Genomic DNA, 25,540 nt, shown 5'->3' with positions numbered 1-25,540 from the left:
AATACTACTCAGCATCCCACAGTAAAATTAAACACGTGTACACCCCACAGCACAGCAACTTCACTCACAGCTGTGTAGCCGAGCTAGACTCAGGTACATGTTTACCAGGCGACATGTATGAGAATATTCATAGTACCATTGTTCTTCGAAGCAAAACAACTCAAACACCCACAAACAGGAGAATGTATGAATGAATCATGGCGGTCATGCAACAGAATGCAATATGGCTACGTAGGAACACGATTGAATCTAAAATGTGTAATGCTGAGCAATAATAAAGCAAGTTTTAAAAAACTACATGCAGTGTAATTTGATTTCCCTAAATTTCCAAAACAGGCAAAATGAAGTCATATACAGTTTCAAAAACAAGCAGGTGATTCACAGAAAATTCAGGATGGCCAATATCTCTGGAGAGAAGAAGGGATCAATACCATTTGGAGACATCATGCACAAGGCTTCAAAAGTATCAGTACTATTTTTCTTTTTACTGGGTGTATTTTGTCATCATTTTTGAAATTATACAATAGATGTTGAACATACTCTCTTGTACTTGTTATGGATATAACATCTTTGTTGAAATTTTTCAAAGAACTTTGATGTGCGAGAGCCAAATCGACAGGAGAAACACAAAGGACCTCATCCCTTCGTACCCTGTCCTGGTTTGTCTTAAATAGTCATTTCCAGAGCTGTTCTCCCAAAGTCTTGTGGCTTCCGGAGCAGAACAGAGCTGCAGACAGCAGCGCCTAGAAGGCAGTTGGATACCCAGGTGCACATATGCGCTTCTCACTGTGGCGGACGTGTTATTGTTCTTGCCACTCTCATCTATTTTGCTCATCTTTCTGCCATGTCGTAGGTTGGAACCCACAGAAATGTTTGATGGTTTGTTGACTTGATTCACCAGCCGCATTTTAATAACTGCTCTGGTGGCTGACATTTGAAACAAGTCTCCACAGAGATGCTTGTCTTGAAGTCTCAGTTGAGCCCTTTGTGGAAATATGTATTAAAGGAAGTTTTTGCCGAAGGAGGATCTTTACCTTGCGTGTATTCATTTAGTCCAGGCATGTTAGACCCCAAATTTCCTTACGTTCCAAGAAAATGATGAATATGTATTCTCTCAAATCATAAATTCTCTCTTTGTTGCTATTTTCACATCTCTGAAATCAGAATGCATTTACAGTCTAAAGGCATGACATAGTTTGACAGTTTCTTCTCACTGAGAACGCAAAATAATGGATTGTCTTTAGAGTGGCAGCTTCTTAGATCCTCTGACATACAACATCAGGTTTCAACAGGGATTCCCATCAGATGAGGGAGAAAAGCAGAGATCGTAGAACAGAGAAATCAAAACTGCACGCTCCCTAGAGACCAGAAGTGACTGTCTGGAAAAACCCACACCTGAGAACCACTCTTGTTCCCTCTTTCACTAGGTCACCCCACTCTGGCTTAACTGTTTTATTTCAATACCTTGGTCATTGACGTACAGCACTAGACGGAAGACTGACCAAATAATGGGAAGATATTTTTTTATATAAGGTTGCTAAAAAGAGTTATTGTTTCTACAGATCCATTGAGGGCCTATGAATTGATTGATAGGTTACAATTTTAGAAATTATATGCTCTGTTCATGGGGTTGGGCACCAGTTTTCCCCGGAATATCAAGATAAGATGCTTTCCTGTGTTCAGCAGGAATCACCTAAACTGTGGGAGTAGCTTTGCCAGCTTTCCATTTGCTTATGGCAAAGCCTCCTTAGACCAAGACTCACTGGAAGTGGGGCCATGCTTATTTTTGCTTGATGTGTGATGATGTAGACATGATGTATGGTGTAGATCCAAGCACCACACCACCTACACGTGGCACTTAGTAAGTCTTAAGACTCTTCAGAGTTTAAATGGATTTAATCTGGGTGGACAGGAAGAGCAGAAATCAATCAGCACATGTTTGGCTTGTTTTGAGAAAACAGCAACGTTTATCTGACCCAGTGTGGTCCACCTCAATGTGGTCCAATCGTCTCACGCTCATGGTCTAGGTAGCTCATATCCCACATCCCTGAGGGAAATCAAGATCGAGGTTCTATGGCTTCCCTTAGAGTCAAGGAAACTTCAACAGAGAAAGAATGAACGTAAATAAAACACCAGACTGGCAGCCTGAGTAGCTCTTTGCCACCTGGCCATCGGAACGTCCTCAGAGTCCCGGCCAATGTCAAGCTCCCTTTGCACTCCACGGAACAGAGTGCTGGAAACAGATACTAGGTAGTACTTTGCCTCCAGGGCCCTGATATGTGACAGTTTCCTGCATGGGACTTTTATTCTTATTTGGCACTTGAACTTTTAAATGACTCAGTGATTAATGCTTCGATGCTGCACGTGATAATTGCCTTGGCAGAAAAGGATGTCTTTGTTCTTGCCCACTCACCTTTTGTATGGAGTTTCCCACTCCTGTTCCCTTATTTATGACTTGTTGATGTTCCTCTATATTTAGCAAGTGTTTTGCTAATATCCAAGGAGTCATCAAAGGTGCAGCTGCTCCATCTCTACAGGAAACCCCCGCTTTAAGGGGCTAGCTCTACTCTATGAGGATCTGCTCCGGAACATTCCTCTGCATGAAGATGAGAAATGTACTTCTTGATTTTTAAATTAGCTGGCTTATGCTTCTATCTTTCCCCCCATTTTTGGAGCTCAGTGAACTCATATGTTATTCTTGGTTGGTTGTCAAACCAGCAAGGATGTTTTTCTGATCGTCTTTATGTGGAGTTATATTTGGCTGTTTTTTCCTCTCTTTTCAGAGACTCCTTTCTTCACTGTGTGGACACGTGACCTTGTTTTTGTGTTTTCAGTGTCCCAAGCTAGGAAACTTGTGATAGTCCTTTCCTGTTCCTTCTTGACTCACTGGTTTATGTCACAAATGCTTGGCTCACTTCCTCCAAGTCCTTAGGAAGGGGGTCCTCCAAAAACAACCCCCACTCCTGCCTCTCCATCTTTGTGTGCATGCTGCAGCACGAGCCACCACAAGGCTCATCCGTTTCCAATGCCATCCCCGTCGGGTTAATTAACAGCGTACTGAGAATACGCTATTTTAAAGGGATCTTGCTGGAAGACCATGCCACTCCAGCGTTCTCACTACACTGGGAGCTGCCTCTTTGCAGGAAAAGAGAACTCTCAGAGACGACCCCCCACAAGGCCTTGTGTCTCTCCATCAGCCCATTTCTGTTCACCCTTAGAAACAGAAAATATGTATTCCCCGTTAGTCCCAGCTTCCAAAAACCAAGAGAGAGAAAAAAAAGTCACCCTTTCCATTGCATACCTTAAATAAAGAGAATTTCAGAATAGATTTCACAAGTTCCTGTGAAACAGATAGGAATCCACCAGAGGAGGAAAACTAAACACAAGAAACTGGAACGGATGGAGGAAGGGGGGCATTGGAAGGGGAACATTCTGCTCTAATTCTTGCCCCTTCCACTCAGCATCCATCTGCTCTTGCGGCCGAATCAGGGGAGGGATGGGAACCAGCCTCCCCAGGCAGCTTGCCAAATGTGCTAGAACACACGTTGTGGGAGGCAGTGTGGTGCAAGGGTTAGGAGCACAGGCTCGGGAGCCAGGTTTGCAGCCTCCCTTTATCACTTACTTCTGAGCTGTGAGCCCTCAGCCAGTTATTCTAATCTCTCAGGGCCTCAGCTTCCTCAACGAAAATGGGGGGGAAAGGAGATCATAATAGTACCTCCTTCATGGAGTTAGGAGTAAATAGGTTGATATTAGAGAGTGCCTGGCATAGCATAACTGCTATATAAGCATTATTGGTAAGCCAAAAATTAACAAACAAATTAAATAAATTAAGTCATCTGATCCTCACAATCGTCCAAGCTAGATATTTGTCACAAACACCACTGGTTGCTGGCTCGAAAGCCACTCTTCCTCTCCCTTCCTATGGGCAGGGCTCTCCTCCACTTGATGGAGGCTGCAAGTGCCATATGCAGGCTTTCCCAGCACTCCTTGCAGCTGAGGCATGAACATGGAACCCAACCATGGCCAATGGAAACTGAGGAAATTTTTGCGGGTGACTTTTGGAAAGATTTTCCTGCCTTACCAAAGAAGCAGTTAGACAACAAGAAGCTCCCACCCTTTGCTTCCTGTCTGCTGACATCCTTCCATGACCATCATCTTGTGACCACAAGGAAAAAGCCGGGAAAAGCCAATCTGGTTTCACTGAACCAATTCCCAAACCAGCTATGCCCAGGCTTCTCGTCCAATGTGGTGTGGATGGCCTTCCTCTGTAAGCCACTTTCGGTCAGCTATTTGTAGCCAGATGCATCCCAAGTAACACAAGGTTGTTTTATATGAGAAAACAGAGGGTTCAAAAGGCTGGATAATTTTGCCAAACAGGTAATGGAACTACAATTCAAATCCCATCTAACTTGAGACCTTGAGCTCTTGCTGCTGCACCAGGAACCCACCCCAACTGATGATGCTCAGCAACTGCACCAAGCAAGGTAGGACCCAGAGCACAGAGGGACCACCGTGTCCTGGAATGACTTGGGGGGAGAGCAAACAAATGACAAGTGCCTTATAATGTATTATTCCTTTCATCCTTTGCAAAACACTCTCCCATCTAGAAATGCAGAGCTGGAGGGGAGGTCACAAACCATCCAGTCCAGATGACAATACTGAGCTGAACAAAGCCACATACCTGGTTAGTGACAAAGTCAGATGAGAACTGAGATCATGACCCCATTTTACAGATGGAGAAACCGAGGCACAGGGAGGGTTATGCATCTTGTCCAAGGTCACAGGCTAGTAAGTGACCAAGCTGGTATATAATAAATTAAGCAGTCTGGTTCCAAATTCCTCGACACTACCACGTATACTCTCTGCTCTATTTCAGGATGTGGGGCCTGGCTTGTAGAGATGTGCTCTCATCATTTGAGGGAGGAGTATAATAATACTGTAATCAAGATCACAGAGGCCAAAAAGGTCAGCTAAAATTATGAGCTCCCAAGCCTGGCTGGTGGGCAGAGTGACCAGCATGTCGCTGTAGACAGGCAGAGCTGGATTGCCCAAAGGCCACGCTAACTCATGCAAAGAGCACTGGTGAAGTAGGGGCAACTGAGAAAGGAGAAAAGTTCAAGTTGGAAGACTTTACTCCAAATTTTCTGATTAAAAAACTCTAAGAAGACTCACTTTTAATTTTAGCATATAGGTAAGCTTTGTGCTTTATCGTTACATAACTAACTGTCAGCCCAGCTGTGACCCCAGACGTCATGGAGCAGAGAAGAGCCTACCTTGAATCTCTGATTCGCAAAAATCCATGGGCGTAAGTTTTGGGGTGGTTTGTTACATAGGCATAAATCGTGAGAACACTACCCCGTCACAGGAATCAGTGGTTTTCCAGACTGGGCTAATTCATTTAATAATTGCTTCAGGGCTTCAAATTCATCCCCTGTCCCTCCCCATTGCAGTGAAATTCAATTCTGACACTAAACCACCCCAAACTAGGGTCAGACTCCACAAGTTCACGGGCACAGTTCCCAGCAAGACTGCTCACACTTTGGATGCCAGTCACAACTTTGGGGGTGCCCAAGCCACCTGCACTTGCGACCAATTGGCTATAAATCCAAGGAAACCCACAACCCCCCTTAGGTTCAATAATTGGCTATAATGATTCAGAACTCAGGAAAGCACCATACTGATGATCACAGTTTTATCATAAAGGATACAAATCAGAACCAGCCAATGAAAAGACACAGAGGGCAAGGTCTGAGTGAGTCCCAGACACACAGCTTTTGTACCTTTTTCCATGGAATCAGGACCCACCACCCTCCCAGCACACTGATGTGTTCACTAACCAGAAAACTCCTTGGAGCTTTGGCATCTAGTTTTTATTGGAGTTTCATTTTTTAGACCTGATGGATTCAATCATTGGCCACATGACTGAACTCAATCTTCAGCCCCTCTCCCTCCTGTGGAGGCCAAGTTCACTTCAAGTCCCAACCCTGTCATCGCATGGTTGGTCTTTCTGGTGACCAGTCCCCATCTGAGTCATCTTGATAGCATAATTTCACGTGTGATCCAAGTGGCTTTTGAATAACAAAGAAATTCCTATTACTTGGGAATTTCCAAGCATTTAAAATCTTCCTTCCAAAAGCCAGGGACAAAGGCCAGTCATATTCTTTATTATACAACACCCCGCCCCGCACTTCCCCACATTCTGCTTTGTGATGTTTGGGCTGGGACTCTGCAAACCACGTTTCTCCTTTGCCAGCCAGCTCCCTGTTAGGCTTTGCCAAAGGCTTGCTAAAAGAAGACTAGGAGGCAGAAGGAGGGAAGAGGGATTTAGTCCTTTGTGTTTGCCTCCTGTTTTCTTCCTGTTTCTGGGAGCATGACCCCAGGCACACTTTCCACCACCACAGTTCCAGTTCACTCCAGTACTGTAGTTGATTCCAGAGTTCAGTTTTTCAGCACTCCCAGAACCAGCCTTTCCACACCCTCTGAGAGATAACAGGGCAAGCCAGCCATCAAGGGTCCCCTCTCCTACTTTGAGGACCCAGGGAGCCCTGCCTCCCAGCTCAGCAGCACCAACGCCAGCTGAATGGCATCTCTTCCTCAAAGGTCTGTGTCACAGCCCCACAGGACTTCCCTTCCAAGTTCAAAGACACTAGAACCAGCCAGCTGGTGCCCTCCAAAAGCCTTAATTTAAAAAGACTTAATTTTAGCTTCACCCAACCCATCTCCAAGCTTCTACATGTTAATCATTCTGACTGTTGAACTTTGTTTCCCAAGCCCTGAAAATGATATATTAGTTCCTTTTGCCTTTTTATTTCTCCAATATCTGAAGAATATTGGAGATTCTCCAATTCTTTATATTTAATTTCTTCTGTTAAAAATAAGTAATGTGATTTTTATCAACTGACTGGTACAGGTTATCCAAGATGATTCCTCTCCAGAAACATATTGTCCGTCATCTCAGAAGTTTACCTTGGCCTCCTTGGATTTGTCACATCATCATAACATAACTTTAGACCTGCAATGTCCAATAGAACCTACTGGGATAATGGAAATGCTGCATATCAGCACGGTCTAGTATGATAGCCAATAGCCACATGTGGATTTGAGAAGTTAAATGTGACTAGTCCAACTGAGGAACTGAATTTCTACTTTTATTTCATTTTAATAAAGTTTAAGTTGCCACATTTGGCTTATGGCCATTGTATGAGACACCACAGCTATATAATCTTGTTTCTATCTCTCTCCCCTACTGGAATGTATCCTTCTGTTTTTCTATAGCACCTTGTCCTATGAAATACTTTTCATAATGTATTTTAACTTTTGTGTGTGTGTGTGTATGTGTGTGTGGTAGTCTCTCTTACCAATTGTAAATTCCTAGAGGGGCCATCTGATGGTCTTGGTGCCTGGATTCACGGCAGAAGAAGTTGCTCAAAAATTCATGAATTGAGTATAGAGTCCAACCAGGATACAGCAATGCACAGTCTGAGGCACTTTGTCAGGGAGGAAAGACATGGCTTGAATTGTAGGATAAAACTACTAGGACAGAGAACTTACTTCTTTGTGTTTTCACTTCCCTCATCTGTAAAATAATTTCTATAGGATAAGTTGAGCTTATTAGGAATCATAATACCACTTACAAAACTGGTCTGGAAGCTAAAGATATTTCTTGGCACTAACCTCAACATTCTATCTCTCAAAACTGGGTTTAATACCTTATCATCCTGATAATGTTCTGGATCAGCCAGGTCTTTAGGTCAAAAAGAAAAAAGAAATCGGCCTCTGGAACAGAAAACACACAGAGAAAGTTTAGAAAAACTTGTCTCTGCCCCTTGGTATGAAGGGAAGAATGAAGAGCTCCATTTCCTTCTGTCATCCAATTGTCTAATTGGATGGTCTTCCAACAAACATTCATTACACAAAAACCACTACAATCCCAAACTACTTTGAGATTATGTAAATCAAATCTCTCTGCTAGTCTCTCTCATGGCAGTTTGTACTTCTCTTTGTAGTGTATACTATAAGTAAGTATCCTACAAATTATATACTTCTGTGTTCTGTGTTCACCCAACCAGCATAGGGGAAGCCAAATGAGGGTGGAAACCATACCCGTCATTTCACACCTGCATTCTTAGCAAAACAGCAGCAATATAGATAGCTTCAATATATTATGTAATCACTACATCATTTTTAATAATAAACAGAAAAAGAATTTTATATAGTTTCTGAAAATTAGCCACCAATGCCATAACCTGACAAGTATTGATAATTTCATTTAATAAGTCTTCTTAGGAAAATTGTTGACCAAGAATTAGGAATTCTAAAGCCCCAAAATGAATGTGGCAGTATAAAACATGAAGATAATATCTGGTTTTTCTTTTCCTAAAATTCTCTCATAGCCCCACAGTCCTCCACTCATTGAATCAGCAAAAAACAAGTCAGTAGGAGACGGAGACAGGTGTTTTGAATTTTAAAAAGGAGACAAGAGTCTTGAAAACTGAGTCTTTTCATTGCATGAGCAAGGCTTTTTGAAAAAGAAAAGGAGCTTTGATCTTCAAAAAGCTGACAGTCTGAGGAACTCGGGGCATAGCGATTACCCCTAAACCAGAAAGGAGAAGAGAATGAGGTGACAATAGTTTTCTGGCTCAAGAAGAGATTGATGTTGAACAGCACAGAGGGGGAAGAGAAAGCTAGCTAACAAGGGCCCAAGAAGAGTCTAGATGTTTGAGGATTTAGATGGCATGCCTCTTCCCTCTGGGCCAAGCCCTGGGGTAGGGAAGAAATTCTAGAAACCCCAAAAAGGCTTAGAGAGAGGTCCTCCAAGCGAAGGCTGACACTTAGGTAATCAGCAGTCTCATGGAGAAGACCCTTGATCCACCATTGTTTTTGGGAAAGTCAAGTAGAAGTGGCTCTGTAATGTGTCTGTAGAGAGGATCTCCAACAATACCCTGCATCTTCCACAGAACTGGTAAAGCAGAAAGGGCATGTGAAGTTCCCTGTGCATACAAGATAAAATGTATCATGAAACTAAAGAAATTTAAGCTTCAGTGCCCTCATTTGCATGTCCCCTTACAAAGCTCCAGAAAGGATCCTAGCAATGTGCTCACATAATCCCATATTTTTTAAAAATTTGCAACAGTAAGGGAAACTTCACCACCAATTGGTCGAGACCATTGTCTCCTTCCATTCCAACTTCTCCCCTGACACACTTCCCCATCAGATAATGTTGGAGTAGCTTTTGGCATATTTGGGATGCAGCTAAGAGGAAGTTGAGTTGAGAATACACTTATATTTGAGTTTAGTCAGATATATTTATATGGTTCCCAGTCATTTCTGTGTCTAATTGTTTTTGCTAGCCATCCAAGTATACAAATGGGTGCCAAAAATCCTCCTAGCATCCACTGTGCCAATACCCAGAGTCATGGCACAAAGTTGCAGAGCCAGAAGTTACAATATGATATGAACATATCCTACAGCAACAAGAACCAGAGCGACATGGATAGTGGAGGGAAAAGGTTTTAAATGTGTAGAAACAGATGCTAGCCCATGGAAACTTCTTCTAGTCATGAGAAGTGTGAAATTATAAGTGAAGCACTCAGCTTCCATTGATGCCTAGTCAAAATGGAAGTTCTTCTCAGCCAGGAAATATACTCAGCAGTGTACTCGACCCAATAAAATCATAAGTTTATGTTCTATTTCTTAAAGGTAGCTCCCCAAATTAAATTAGATCTCTACAAAATCTGGGTTCTTTCCTGCTGCACCCAAGAGAAGCCAGGAAGAGCTAGGAGATGTCAGCAGACCTGTGGAGGCCTGCAGTGAACCACACTGACAAACATGCAGATGTACAGGAACTCAGAGGGACTTGTTTGGCTAGAAATAAGGGACCCTGAAGATCCTTCAGCAATAAATAGAGCAAGGAGGGACTAAATGCCTACCCCTGATGCTAGAACAATGCCCAACCCCCTGGTACTTTGATCAATACTGAAGAAGAAGAGAAGACCCAGTTCTGAATTGAAGGAGTTTAAATACTCAAGTAGCCAATACCCTAACTTGATTAAGTTGATGTGGAAATAACTGATAGTGCCCCAGCATCAGTGGAAGGAGAACGTCCTATCTTAGTTCAATTCAGTTACAGAAGAAGGTTAATTTTTGCACACCTGAGCTTTGTGACTGTAAAATCAAGGCCCACTAAATAGACCGAACAGAAGTTCTGCCAAAGTGGCTAATCCAACTCAACTGACCATGTTGCCAATGACAAGGTTAAACTTCACCTGAATCCTGTGCTCCTGAAAACAGCAATGGCTGTTTTACCCTTTTTTGTTTCTGGCAAAAGCTAATTGCAACAAACCCCTTTTCTCTTTTATGTTCAAAATTCAACATGTTTCTATCCTTCCTCACAATTCCCGTAAGATTCGTGGATGACTTCCTTATTTACTTGCCTCCGTAAAACCCCATATCCCCTGCCTTTTTTTTTTCCCTGAGACATTCCTTATTAATGACATACTCTGGGTTGCAGTAGTCTGAACAAAAACACCTCCTTCACTGTTCAATGCATCATGTCTTTGACACTGGCATGTTCTTACCAAATGGTAACCCAGCTAGTTGGGTTTGGAGTTATAATCACAAAACCAAAATGTTATAAGCTTAGAGAAGTGGGGCATATGAAGGATCTGAACATCCCCTCAGGGAAGAGTACTCTTTGGAAGTTAAAAAAAAAAAAAAATTCAGACTTCCAAATCATACCAGTCGTGTTTTAGGATCTATACATAGAGAAAATAATGACCAATTACCCTGAATTTAGAAATGCTTTGCAATCAGTTTTATTACTTCCTCGGGGATCTGCATACATTTGATACATTCAAACATATATCCAGGTCAAAATGGTTCTTTTTTTTCTGTTGAAGATCCATGCCTTCACACATTTTTTAAGTATCTCCATGATCCTCAAGAATATGTGGACCACGAGTTGGCAATAACTGGCTCAGTTTCAGGTGAACATGAAAATGTAAAGAAAGAGACTTGACTTGGCATCCTGGATCTACGAAGATGCAGAAACAACCATTTCTTCCAGGCTCTCCTTGTCTGGACCCATGGGGAGGTTCTGCCCACTGGCACCTCCTCTCTTGTCCTCTCCCCACCCCACATACACCCATGTGCACACATCCACACACACCTCACCTCCAGCTCTCTACTCAAGACCCCACTCCCTGGTGACCTTACTCCTTCTAGAGGAATGAAAAGTCTCTTTTGGGATCAGATGAAAGACTCCTCTCCTGGGGACCCACCTGAGACAGAAAAAGAAGAGGAGGGCCGAGCCAGGGGCAAATGTGGGCCGCACTCTGCTTCCTGGCTTCATCCTTCCTTTGCAAGCTGGAGTCTAGCCCAAGCTTTGAAAATGCCAACAGAAAAGGAATATCTAAATTTTTGAAAGCATGGACAACCTATTTATGGGTATTTCCAAATTGATTTTAAGGCATGCCTGGTGAGCCCTTTGACAAATGATAGAGGGGAATCATGTATTGGTCACATTTGTATACAAGAGCAAATGTGCTTATTACCTTCCCTAGAAACCAACTGACAAACCCACACATACTTTGCAGTCTCCTGTAGAAATGTAATGAATATTAATTCAATATCCAGTCAAGGTATTAAAAACTAGCTTTCATGCTGTTTGAGATACATGATCATCCCAAATGCAGTGTTGGTGACACACCACCCCAAAGTGGAACCGTTTGTTCTCTTCTTGTACGACACCATCCCACTCCTAACTGGGACTTTATTTTAGATTCAAAGGGGCAAAAGAGAGTTAAGACATTGTCTAATTTTCAAAAACTAGACAAACAGACATTATTCTTAACTCTCAAAATGCATTTCCCACAAGGGAGGTGGGATTTTTAGAGTTTGGGTTTTGAAGCAACTCTGACAATTTTATATCTCGATGTCTGAGTTTAATTTCCTTTCCCGAGATCAAAGTGTACATTATTGTGATCAGTGTGGAAAGAACTGAACGCAGCGAGATGAAAATATCCTATGTGTGTATTAGTGATTTATGTTAGATACGGAAATGAATTGTGATTTTATGGATGGGAATTATATTCCCTTCTGTTTAATATGTAGGCCATGTCTCCTCTGGCATCATAGCCGGTTATCTTTCTCCTCCTACTTCACACTTTCCATAAGCCTTCTGGTTTCACAGCGGACACATTGTAAATCTTCCCCTTCTAAGTGTCCCACATATGTTTCATTAAAAGTGTTTGTTTCTTTGATCAGCTTGACGTTTCTAATGTGAAAAAAATAATAACTCTGTCGCCTGGTGCTTGGAAATGTATAGACCTGAAGTAAGGAGCAGCAGAGCTCACTGCAAGCACCAGAGGTCTTGGTGTCCACCATTCAGGTTCCCCCAGGGCGTGGGCCTGCTCCCAGCATCAGCCAGGTGAGCAGGGGATGGGGAGATAGGAAACAAGGTGTTCGGTCTGGGGAGGCTGCTCTAACAAAGTACTACAGACTGGCTGGCTGAAAACAACAGAAAGTTATCGTCTCACTGTTATGGAGACCAGAAGTCTCAAATCAAGGGGCCCGTAGGGTCAGTTTCCTCAGAGGCCTCTCTCCTTGGCTGGGAGACGAGCACCTTCTCCCTGGGCATTCACATGGTCTTTCCTCTGCACATGTGCATGTCTGCATCCCCACTTCCCTTTCTTATAAGGACACTAGTCCTATTAGATTAGAATCCAGTCTAATAACCTCATTTTAACTGAATCACCTACTTAAAGACTCTAACTTCAAATATGTTACATTCTGATATACTGGGGTTTGGGGGGCAGTGGCGGTCACACAACTCAGCCCCTCACATCTGATATTTGTTATATTTTGGAAAAGTACATGAGAAACAGGGAGGGAAAGAGTAGGCAAGGAGAGGCAGCCCCCATGGATCTCTTACCAAGGTAGAGTAGACTTTTTTAAAGATTATTTTTTAGAGCATTTTTAAATTAACAACAAACTTGAAAAGTGGAATGGTTTTTTATCTACCCCTTTCCCCCACACATGCATATCCTCCCCCACCTTGACATTCCCCACCAGAGTGGTACATTTGTTACAAGAGATGGATCTACACAGACCCTTAATAATTTCCCAAAGTCCACTGTTTACCTTAGTCTTCATCTTTGGTGTTGTACATTCTATGGATTTAGACAAATGTATAATAACATGTATATTATTATGGTACCATACACATTCTTTTCACTGCCCTAACAGAGTGAGAGTGACTTCTCACGGACTTCAGACCCTGCACTAAGGGACTTACACTCACAGAGGGTGGTTGCCAAAGCTTCAGCAAGCAAATTAAGTCATCACAGCAAAGGCAAGGCAAGCTCTGAATCATGGATGAAGGTCTGTTTGGATCTCCTTGCCCTCTGAGACAGCCCATTTCCCAGCAGGGGGGAATGGCACAGTGCATGATAAGGCCGATTGTTCCCCACCCTCCTCCTCCTCCTCCACCTCCTCCACACCATCATTGTCAGTGGTGATCTCAGAATAACCTCCCAAGAGCCAACATGTACTTGTAGCCCTTGTCCCCAGGGGTCCAAATGACTAAACTGCCATTATAGCTTCAGAAGCATAATTTTCACTACACAAAAGGGCATGCCATTAAAGCACTCTGTCCCTAGGGAATTGATTAGTGTGCCACCCATCCCACCGCCAATGTGGCTTTCGTTAGAGGGTCATGGGAACGTGCTCATATCAGAATTTCTGGGCTCCAATCTGAGTCCTGTGATAATCTCATCAATTTGCATACAGAGTCCTCCCTCTTGGTTACCATTTTTGAAATTGCTTGCTAGACTGCTACAGCCACACAAAAGTTGGCTTGAGTTCTGGAGACTATTTCACATGTGGAATTGGGTTTTATTTGTTTGGATTCAACGGTTAAATTTGTCAAGTCTATGTAGAGCACCATTTCTGAATTTGACTCTTCTTTCTTCTTCTGTCTCTAAAGTACATTCTCTTTTTATTTTGCAGCTTGAAAGTATACTCAAGGACTTAGGAAAACAAATGGCATAAACATTACCTCTACCCATAGAAAATGCAGGTGCTCACCTAAGTAGGATAAAGAAAAATATTACAGAAGAAATGACATTTTTGTTAGCATGCCACAGCTCCCAGTCACAACCTTATCACCCCATATTCTAGTATATATGTTGTTGACCTCACCTTCCCTGACATTAGTGGAAACCACTTAGGGGGTGAGAAATGGCAAATAAAGAGCTAGCTACCCTTCTTACTATTTTACATTCCATAGCTTTATTCGTCCAACACTGTCCAATAAAGACATACTTCACTTGTTTAGCCTGTAAACACAATGATCATACCTGATAATATTACTAACCTAATCCTTTCCTCATTAACTTTAGTCATTGCAAACAAATGGGAAGTTTTTTCTTCATTATAAGATACCTTATATATGCTATATATGCAACCAGATGGGCAGCTACTATGACTCATAGTCTCGCCAGAACTACATAAAATAGAAAAGGGATAGCTTCCCAAAGGAAAGGATGCTGTGCAGACAAAAACTCCATCAGCCCAGCATATTTAGGGGGGAAGGGGAGGGAGGTGGATTCTGTGGAAGGAAGTATAAAGCCAAATAGTATGTGATTGACTTCTATAAAATTTCTGTAAACAGGAAAGAAAAATTGAGGTGTGGGGCAGTGAGTTCTAGTCCAGACGCTACTACTAAGTGGTTATAAAATCCTAACAATCCTCTTCCTCTCAAAGCTAGTTTCTTTATTTGAAACATAAGGACATTAAACTACATCATTTCCACACAACTTATAGGTCTCAGATGATCTATTTACATTACTCAAAGGTAGGAGATGTAACTCTAACATCAACTAGCAGTGTGAACAGGAGAAGATCAATTAACCTCTCTAAACCTCATAAATCAAGAATGATAATCTCTTAAGTCACAAAATAAAATTGCATGTACAAAATCACATGAAAAATAAAAATATCAATAGCTACTATTTTTGAGCATCTTCTATTATTATTAGGTATTGCACTAAGTACTTTCTTGTGGCTGTATCACATTCCTCTACTGTTTATCCAACATTATCTAATGAAGATCCATCCTTTCTTGTTTTTGTTTTTAAAAGCAGACTCCCCAGGGGCACCTGGATAGCTCAGTCAGTTGAGTGTCTGACTCTTGGTTTTGGCTCAAGTCATGATCTCAGGGTCATGGGGGTAAGCCCCACATTGGTCTCCATGCTCAGCAAGGAGTCTTCTCTCCCACACCCTTTCTCTTGTCCTTTCCCTCTTCCTCTGCCACTCACCCCACTTTCATGCCCTCTCGCTCACTCTCTCTCTCTCTCTCTTATAAATAAATAAATCTTAAAAAAGAATAAATAAGTAAATAAATAAACTAAGCTCCCCAGCGTGGAGCCCCACGTGGGGCTTAAACTCAGGACCCTGAGATCAAGACCTGAGCTGAGATCAAGAGTTGGAAGCTTAACTAACTGAGCCACCCAGGTGCCTCGAGACCCATCCTTTACTTCCTTCTTCTTTAACCCATTACTCTAGTTTATTCTGATATCTACATAGATCAAGATAATGGAATGAGTGTCAGAGAAACTTAATGGATTTCACCCTCAAGAAAACACTAAAAGACAGAGCATTGAAATAGGAACAAAAAAAAGTCATTTAAAAGAAAAGAAAGAGAAATTGAGATGACAAGAAATTAAAATGAAATAAAAGTGAACACAGGCAAGGCAAGCAAGGATGATTATCTTTAAAAAGTGCAAAAGCAAAATTAAAATATGCTCTGTAACCAACACAGGAAGGTTTTAAAATTCAGGAAATCAAGTGAATACTGTAGAAGACATATCTGATACACTTTCCCAGAATTTGAAAGATTAAATAAAGATGAAAATTAGGAGAAAAATAATAGGTTTGACTTTTGTTCTCAGTCTCTGAGAGGCAAAAATCTTTATAAAACAAGGTTATAACTATTTAAACTAAAGAGATAATTGAAGATAGGGGTAGAGAAAATTTCTTGGACCCAAGAAAAGACAAATATTGAAAGGAGTCACTACATTACAAGCAAAATCATGAATAACCATATTTAGACTGATAGTCATACTTTTTTAATTACAAGGATTTCTTAAAAAGCATTCTATCAAAATCTAGGCAGAAAAATATAACCAGAAAAAAGCTCATAAATCAGAGTGGGCTTGTTAATTTGTTTGCAACACTAAATGCAAGAAGGTAATGGAGCAACATTTAGAGAGTTTTGAGGTTGAAAGTTGGTAAACATGAATTTTTATACCCAGCCAAGTTATTGGCTTTGTATGACAGGAACCTAAACACAGTGTCAAATATGTACAAGCTCGGGAAAATATAACCTCTACCTTCCTTTGAGGAAAGATACACTATGACTGAATAAGATAAGAACCAAAATGAAAACCCCAAAAAACTAAAAACTATTGACATTTTAAAAACTGTTTTTTTGCTTTTAATCATCACAACTGCTACACCTAATCCAGATGAAGCAATTTCAATTTCAATTTCAATCCAGTGCAGCATTTTCAAACTGGCCCTTTGAATTCTGGGGGCAAGAAGGGATTGAAAAGTACCAAGGATTAAAACCCATCTGAATAGCAGAAAGACCAGAAATCAAAAAATCTGGGTTTGATCCCCAACTGCATCACCTACTATGGGATGTTGGGCAAACCATTAACCTCGCTGCTCTTCAGGCTCTTTAGTTATAAATTCATTCATAGCATCTACCTTGTAGGTTCTTGTCAGGACAAACTTGAGATGAGACCAGAAAGAAATTTTTAATGTGCTACTATTACTCAACTAGAGATTTGCACATTTCCAGCCAAAACCACAAAATAACTTGTACTCTTTGTTAGAGTATAAGCTTATTGAATGTTATCTGTTCAGATTCATGCTGCAAGCAAGGGTTCAGTAGGTGAGATAGCTTGTTGCATGAGCTGGGCTTCCAAACCTCATTCACTTTGTGGCACACATTTAGACTGTTGCTTGGGGGAAACAGAGGAAACTACTTGAGGCCCAGGGGCCCCAGCCACTCAAGCTTCACCCAGATATGCAGAAGGACTAAAACATAAATATCTCAGCCCACTTGTAACCCATTCATGACCCACCCCCCACCCACCCCCACCCCACCCCCAGTAGGGAAGTTCTGAGGTAAAGGTCCTCATTTCTGTTTCTTAATGTAGTACATTCTAGATTCAGGTATAGCACAAGCCTCTCTTAAAAAGCTACAACTCTTTTGGGATGCCTGGGTGGCTCAGACAGTTAAGCGTCTCATCCCTAATTGCAGCTCAGGTCATGATCTCAGGGTTAGAAGATCAAGCCCCGTGTTGGGCTCTGCACTGGGTGTGGAGCCTGCTTAAGATTCTCTCCCTCTCCCTCTGCTCCTCCCCCCTTTTCTCTTTCCCTCTCTAAAAGTAAAGAAAGCTACAACTCTTTTGAATTGCTTATCAATTCTTCCAGAATCCAGACCTTCCAAAATTTCCTCTCACCAGCCTAAAGTTTTCAAGCATATCATCTTTCTGTACCTTTGCCCAAAACTACATGTCCCCCACATAGGTGATGCTGTATTCTACAGGTTGGCACCACTGCATCCCCTATATCTGTGAATATCCCCGACTCAACTCTAATATCTCTGGAGAAAATGACATTTTTCAAGAGTTTATAATTACATGGAAAATGCTGGTGTTAAAAATGTGGGGAAGGTATATAAACTGTGTATTAATTATAATCTCAATTTGTAAAGAATATACATTGAAAAACTCCTGAAATTGTCCACCAGGTTAATAATAATTTACTGAGTAATAAATTATTTTTTTCTCTTCTATCTCTCTGTATTTTTAAAATATTTAATAAGAACCAGTATTGCTAATTTTAAACGCGCTATAACATACATAATGTACACAAATCTTACAATTGGACCAATATTTACATATGTATACACAATGGTGGCCACCATCTGAATCATAACTATTTTCATCTCCCAATAAGCTCCCCCCATGCCCCATCCCAGTCACTGACGTTCCCTAAAGTAATTGTTATCCTGACCTCAATCATCATGCAGTACTCTTACAAGGGTAGAAATAATAAACTTCATTTTTTTAATTATAAAAAATGTAAAATATTGAAGCAACAGAGTGTAAATATCTTATATTAACACAGATACAAACTCTTCCTTAAAGTGCTGACTGATATTCATGATTGCTCTGTGCCTGCAAAATAGATCTTCTAGGAAATGGCCACCGTGAGAGAGAAATAATCTATATAAGTTGAAGGTGAACCCTGAGGAGCTCTGTAGGTTTGGTTCAGAATAGCAAGCTCTGTCCTAATTGGCACACACAAGAAGTTAATATTCATATGAACTTGCAGAGTTTTTCAGTTCCTCCAGAGAGACCCTGCATGAACAGACACCCCTTTGAGATTACTGATAATTATCAATTCTCAGTGAGCGGAATTCACTTGCTCTAAGTACCTTCTTTCTAAATATAGTTGCATAGGTTTGTCACCTTCCCAACCTGGCCAAAATCTGAGGAAGTGAAAGAAGAAGAATATTTTTAATTTCCCTGTAGGATCCAAGAGGACTGAAGCCATCTCCCGTTTGAATAGTTGATACAACAGCGTTCTGCATAGAATGAGTTTCTGAAGCTTTCATTCAGATGTAAACACTGTCATTAAGAGGGATCACCATCTTCTGTGTGATCAAGTCCAAGGTAACATGGAGTTTGGCCTTTCCTCTCTAAGGTCTCCTTAATGGACATGGTCAGTGCTGTCAACATGCCTTACTTCATAAACCTTAATACAGCTGAAAACGGTTGTCAAAGCTCCTCTCTGATGTGTCTCATTAAGTTTAAATAATTTATTCTTCTAACTTTTCCATGTGGAAGTGATTTTGTATAACTTCAAACATTTTAGGTTCTGCGTTCCTCTCTAGACTCTCCATATGTGGGGAGGTGTGGACAAGAGTTTCAGGGTGAATCAGAGCGGCCCTCATAGAAAAGAGGATGGTTCCCATTTACCGCGTGCATCTCCATCATCCTAGAGTACGAGCCCCCTTTCAGCCGTGTGGTGTTGCTCACTGACCTCCACTCTGCACCAGCCCTCTTTTCCTCTGCACTAAACAACATTTGCTTTTCTTGATAGCATTATTTCTGGAGTTTCAACATCCTCCCTCCGACTCTATCAGGTCCCCCGAGGGGCTTCTCTTCCCTTTCCCTTTACTCACAGTACCTTCCTTTTCCTAAACATGTTTTGGCCAACATTTTTGTTCTGTTTTTCAAATCTGACTCCCTGACCCTGTTGGATGCATCAACCACAATAGCCTCTGATCACTGATAGATCTTCATGCTGTGTCCCTACCACACAGGACATAGCTCTCTCTGAGAGCAAATCTCTACCATAGCTCTGCCTCTGCTTTTCAGCGACTGCTCAAACAATGTGCTCTAACGTCCCAGCTGCCCTTGCACTCACACTTTGTGGGCTGTTTTCTGGACACATGCATGCTAAATAAGAGAGAGAATGATTTTCTACATTCCCCCTTAGATGCTCGGCCTTGTCCCCCACGGAATATTCTACTCATGTATCTTAAGAGGCTTACAGAATATATTCAAAATATACACAGCCCCTCAGTTTCCTAATCTCAAGAGATTAATGAAAACTACTTCACAGGAGAGCAGGTGAACAAAAGGAGGAAAGCTAGTTCTCCTCCAGAGTACCTCTCATAGTGCCTGACACATAGTAGGAAGTGGGGGGGGGGGGTTTGTTGTGTGTTAAAGATTTATTTATTCACTTGAAAGAGATTGAGAGAGGAAGCCCAAGCATGAGGAGCAGAGGGAGAAGGAAAGAGAATTTCAAGCAGGCTCCACAGGGCTCCATCTCACGACCCTGAGTTCACGGAGCGGAAATCAAGAGTCAGGCGCTCAACCAAATGTACCACCAAGTGTTTCAAAACTAGTTCTGTAACCATTCCTTTCTCTATTTTTCTTTAAAAATAGAATGTTGATGTTGCATGCACAATCACACATACACACTGCCATTTACCTAAACCCTAAACTCCCTGGACTAACCCCAAATTAAGTTGTCTCTCCTCTGGGCCATAAACCCTATTCCTTCTTCCTTTTCTTAAAGCAACCATCCATGAAGAAATCTCTCTCCTCCCCTAAACCCATGGCCTGAGACTGCCACCACAGCCATGCTCTCTCACTCTAGGCTTATATAGCCTCTCTCTATCCCACACCCCACACCCCAATAAGATGCCACCGTGTATTTTTGTCACTCCTGGACTTGACGAGGGTAACTGTTGTCCAGATGGCCTGGTCTCCCTATGTGCTTCTCAAGTCTAGTAAATATTAGAGGCTGCTGCCAAGATTCTCTCTCCCTCTGGTCATTCTGATCCCTACTGTCATTTTTGTATTCATTTTTCACAAAATTCAACACATCTACAATCAGGAGTGAAAACAAAGTGTCCCCTCAAATATGTTAGTTTACTACTTATGTTCTTCTAATTTTTTTTATTTTTATAGGGTGTTTCTACTCCTTCCAATGTTCTTTCTCATTTTTCATGCACCACCTGGACTTCCGCATTCATTCTAGAAACTTTCCATTCTTCATTTGTAAGTGTTCGTAAAAATCATCTAAAAATCCAATGATACTTAAATTACGATAAATCTGTTCCACGGATAATGTGCATATTTTTTTAAATGAAGTAGTTATTCTGGTGTAGAGAATATGCACCTGATATACCATTATTAGTTTAGGGAAGAAAAGGTATGCAAGAGTATGTACAGCTTAATCCTTTTAACATAAATATATATATATGTCTGTGTACATGTATATGTATACACACAAAGATACATATTTGCATACTTTTCTGCAAAGATACAAAAGAAATAATTTTAGATGTTTACCTTTGAGGAGAGGGACCTTTCTCTACTATTTGAATCTTCTAGCAATGTCTTTTACTTTCCCTGATATCATCAGGAATTCTGTGGGCAGTGGAACTATAGGCAATTATTCTTTTTTATTTTTTAATATTACTCAACACATTAACATCAAAGAAATTTTACATTTAAAAAATAAAAGTAACGATGCCTCTACTCTAGAGGCTCCAGCCTAGAAAGGATTATTAGAAGAGGCTAACGCAGGCCCATCACAGTGCATACACTGAGAATGTCATTTATTTTCAAAAGTCAGGATGTCTACCACTGTGTTTAGCACTGAGGAGGGAAAAGAGAAATGCACCAAGAAAATAAAAATGAATAAAAGACAGTGCCTGTCCTTACATGGCTTCTGTATAAACAGTAGAATAAGTGCTATAGTCCAAGCAAGACAAGATACTGGAAGGAAACCAGGATGGGAAACCCGCTCTGTGACATGGCAAAGAAAGCTTCAGAGGAAGTGACAATTGAACAGGGCCCCGTGTCAGTCAGGGTAGTTAAGTTATGCTGCAGTAAGAAATTAGCACCAAGGCCCCCCGGGTGGTTTAGTCGGTGAAGTGTCTGCCTTTGGTTCAGGTCATGATCTCAGGTTCCTGGGATCGAGCCCCACACTGAGCTTCTTGCTCAGTGGAGAGTCTACTTCTCCTTCTGCCCCTCCCCTCACTCACTCCTGCTCTCTCTCGAATAAATAAATAAATAAAATCTTTAAAAAGGAAAGAAAGAAGAAAGAAAGAAAGAAAGAAAGAAAGAAAGAAAGAAAGAAAGAAAGAAAAAAAGAAAAGAGAAGAGAAGAGAAAGAAAAGAAAAAAAAGAAAAGAAAAGAAAAGAAAAGAAAAGAAAGAAAAGAAAAAAAGAAAAGAAAAGAAAAGAAAAGAAAAGAAAAGAAAAAGAAATAGAAATTAGCCCCAAAAGCCCAGTGACTGATACTACAAAGGTAGGTTTCTCACTTCCTGTGAAGCCCATCACCACGGGTCTGGGCAGCTCTCCATTTCTCCTACTACAAGAATCTCAGATGGTTGGCTGTCTGCAAAATGGTAAACTAGGCAAGTTAGTCTTCTGGGTCCTCTGACTTTTCCTTCCTTCTTCAGTACAATTTGTTCTTCTTTCTCTTCACTATTGACAATCAGTTTCTTCACACTCCTCCTCTCCACCCAAGGAATCCAGCACCCTCATACTTATCCTATATATTTGAATAATGAAGCCCTCCCCGACTCCAAACAACTGTTATGACTGCACTACTTCCTCATGCCTCAGACTCATACTAGCCACCCTCCCAGAGTCACAACTTATCTGAACTATGTCTCACTTTCGGCTATTTGAGAGGTGTGATGTGACACACAAATGCAGAAACTTGGCTTTTGCTCGTCAGTGTCAGAAACAAACGAATGAGGGCCCGCCTGAAAAACAACCTGCCACGATCTGAAGCAAATACAGAAAACATATTCAATGAGAAGTGAGTATCCACTCAGAGCAGGACCCCTGCCCCTCTCTGAACCCGTTCCGGGCTCCCCATTCTAACATCAGAGACAAAGATCTGCAAACATATGGTGCTCTGCTGAGCTGTAGTGAACACGGTTTTAGCAGACCCAACACCAACCGCATGGATTGTTCCCTATTGTGCTCTCCTGGGTCATTTTTCCCCCCATCTTTGCTCTTCTCAGTGATGGGAAGGTTCTCTGTGGATTATAGCACTGGTCTCCCTTGCCATCTGGCTTTGGCCAGTAGAAGTAATTAACACACAATCAGAGGATGGGAAAAGAAAAGGATCAGGGCATTTATTCCTCCAGCTTTCTCTTTGCCTTGCAGCAGTTTGATGGTGGCTACATTCCCCTATCTAAGGCCACACCCCTATTGAGAGTCCCTTTGCCCATGGCTACAGGACTCTCTGGGTTCCAAGAACAATCACCTTTTCAGACATGGAAATGGTCTGATCCACCCTTGCTGGACCCTGGCTTCTTCACCATCTTTTATTTCTTTCCTTAACCCTATTCTTGACTGTGTTCCATTATCCCTTATTAAACTCTTTTCAATTACCCCTTAAGTGTGCCATGTGTTTCCTGCCAGGATCCACCCGTCCCAGCATTTCAGCCTTCTCCAGGACAAGAGACTATATCAGGAATTCAAGGAAGTCAGGTCAACCCAAAGAAGCAAATTAAATTCCTCTATTGGAATTCTTGTACACCATTGGTGAAAATATAAAATGATGTAGTCACTACAGAAAACAGCACAATGTTTCCTCAAAAAATTAAACATAGAATTACTATATGATCTAACAATTCCATTTCCAGGGATATACCCAAAAGATCTGAAAGCAGTGAGCCAAAGAGATATTTTTACATCCATGTCCATGGCAGCATTGTTCCCAATAGCCATAGATGAGAGCAACCCAAGTGGTCACTGACAGATGAATGGGTAAGCAAAATGTGGAATATATATACCACAGTATATTATTTGGTTATTTCCTTCAAAATGAAGGAAATTCTGGCATCTGCTGCAATAAGGATGAACCTAGAGGATATTATACCAAGCAAAACAAGTCAATCACAAAACACAAGTACCGTATAATTCCACGTATGGGAGGTACTTAGTATAGTCAGGAAGGAGAATGGTGGTGGTTGCCGGGGACTAGGGAAGGCAGGACTGAGGAACTGTTGTAGAACAGGCAGGGAGTTGCAGTTTTGCAAAATGAAAACAGTCCTGGAGATAGATGGTGGTGGTGCTTCACAAAAATCTAAATGTGCAGGGGATCCCTGGGTGGCACAGCGGTTTAGTGCCTGCCTTTGGCCCGGGGCGCGATCCTGGAGACCCGGGATCGATTCCCACATCGGGCTCCCGGTGCATGGAGCCTGCTTCTCCCTCTGCCTGCGTCTCTGCCTCTCTCTCTCTCTCTCTCTCTCTGTATGTGACTATCATAAATAAATAAAAATTTAAAAAAAATCTAAATGTGCATAATACTACTGACCCATACCATCTAAAATAACTGTTAAGACAGCAAATTGTATGTGTATTGTATCAGAATTTTAAATAATAAAAATAAATTCCCCTACACCTTGATAAATAAGTTTTTTGCTTACAAGAGCAAGCACCAAGCATGGTTAATTCAAACAACCACTGGATGGGGCAGGACAGGAAGTGAACAGATATGCCTTCCTCCAAGCTTTCACCAAGACTAGGACTCCAACCGGACCACCGTGTCATTCCAGGAAAGCCAAAACCCGATGCCATGTGGAACCCTTGGAAACATACCTATTCTCTGTACCAGAACTGAATGCTGCTCTCAGGTGGTAGAAACACAGCTATGGGTCCCACGGTCTCCTCCAGCAGCCTAGTTTGGGGTTGAGCTCCCCGCTCCCAGGACAAGGCAGGCTTCTTCACTTTCTCCCCTACCTGTATAGCATAAAAGCCAGAGGAGTCTGAACCAAGACACTGACTTTTAAGTTGTTTTTTTGTTTGCTTGTTTGTTAATTGTGTTCCTAGAGCCATCCCTGGTTAACCCTTCAGTACCTAGAACCCACGGCATCCTCTATTTTTATTCTGAAGCTCAGGACTTAGTCACAAGTGGAACTAGGATAGAGTCTGATAACATCTCATTACACAATAGGCACAAAAGATCCACACTGGAAGGAGCCCTTGGCCTACCTCCTGGGTGAGGCAGGCCTAAAAAGCCCAGCTGCAGCTAACTGAGAGAAACTTCCATCAGCCAGACAGCATGAAGACAAGTAATAATCTAACCCAGTGCTTCTCAAAGTGCGGATCCCAAACCAGCAGTGTTAGCATTACGTGGGAACTGATTAGAAGTGCATACCCTTGGGCCCCATCCCAGATCTGAATCAGGAACTCTGGGAGGAGGCCCAGAAGCCTGTATTATAAGCCCCTCCAGCTGATTCTCATGCTCACCCAAGTTTGAGAGCCTTCAGCACCTGGAACCCATGGCATCCTCTATTTTTATTCTGAAGCCCAGGATTTAGTCACAAGTGAAACTAGGAGAGAGCCTGATAATATCTCATTACACAATAGGCGCAAAAGATCCACATCGGAAGGAGCCCTTGGCCTACCTCCCGGGTGAGGCAGGCCTACACCCACAGATCTCAACCTAAGCGCTAATAAGAAGGCACGTCCCCATGCTCAATTCCAGAAAGTCTGATTTATAAGCTAGAGGCACAGCTGAGAAACAGTGTTAGCAACTAGCAAGTGGTGTGTAAGAACGCTAGCAACAGGAGGTGCTGGTCGGCAGGCAAGCTTAGCAGTGAGGAATCAAGGGACAGACTTTCCTCTCTGGACAGTAGGAAAGTTTGTAGGTGCTGGCGGAGCTCTAGTCCCAGCACACGTTTTAGAGACAGATGCATGTTCCAAGGAGGTGGGGGTAAAGGAAACACGGACAAGGAGAAAGTGGAAAAGATAAGGAAGGCCTAGATAAGGCCTTTAGCCCCGGGGTCAAGGTAGAGATCCAGCCACTAAAACTGGAAACACAGTTCCCCAGTGTGGTGTTAAGAGGACCCACCGATCAGGCCAGGAGCAGATCAAGCCACCCCAGTGAGGAAACCAAATTCCCCCTGAATAAGCTCAGC

The 25,540-nt window shown here is 41.9% G+C and overlaps 1 long non-coding RNA gene across 1 annotated transcript in view; it reads right to left on the bottom strand.

The window, feature by feature from the left end:
• The window catches only part of LOC144280912 (uncharacterized), a 71,496-nt gene extending 46,571 nt beyond the window's left edge, over positions 1-24,925 (bottom strand). Inside the window, exons 1-2 of the long non-coding RNA XR_013349350.1 lie at positions 24,870-24,925; positions 24,219-24,359 (exon numbers count right to left, since the gene is read on the bottom strand). This is a non-coding gene — a long non-coding RNA (uncharacterized LOC144280912). The remainder of the gene's footprint in view (positions 1-24,218; positions 24,360-24,869) is intronic.
• Positions 24,926-25,540: the final 615 nt, after the last annotated feature.

The sequence above is a fragment of the Canis aureus genome, chromosome 1, assembly GCF_053574225.1.
Source record: "Canis aureus isolate CA01 chromosome 1, VMU_Caureus_v.1.0, whole genome shotgun sequence".
Classification (NCBI taxonomy): Eukaryota; Metazoa; Chordata; class Mammalia; order Carnivora; family Canidae; genus Canis; species Canis aureus.
Note: the sequence above shows the minus strand (reverse complement) of the source record. Positions and strands in the feature narration are given on the sequence as shown.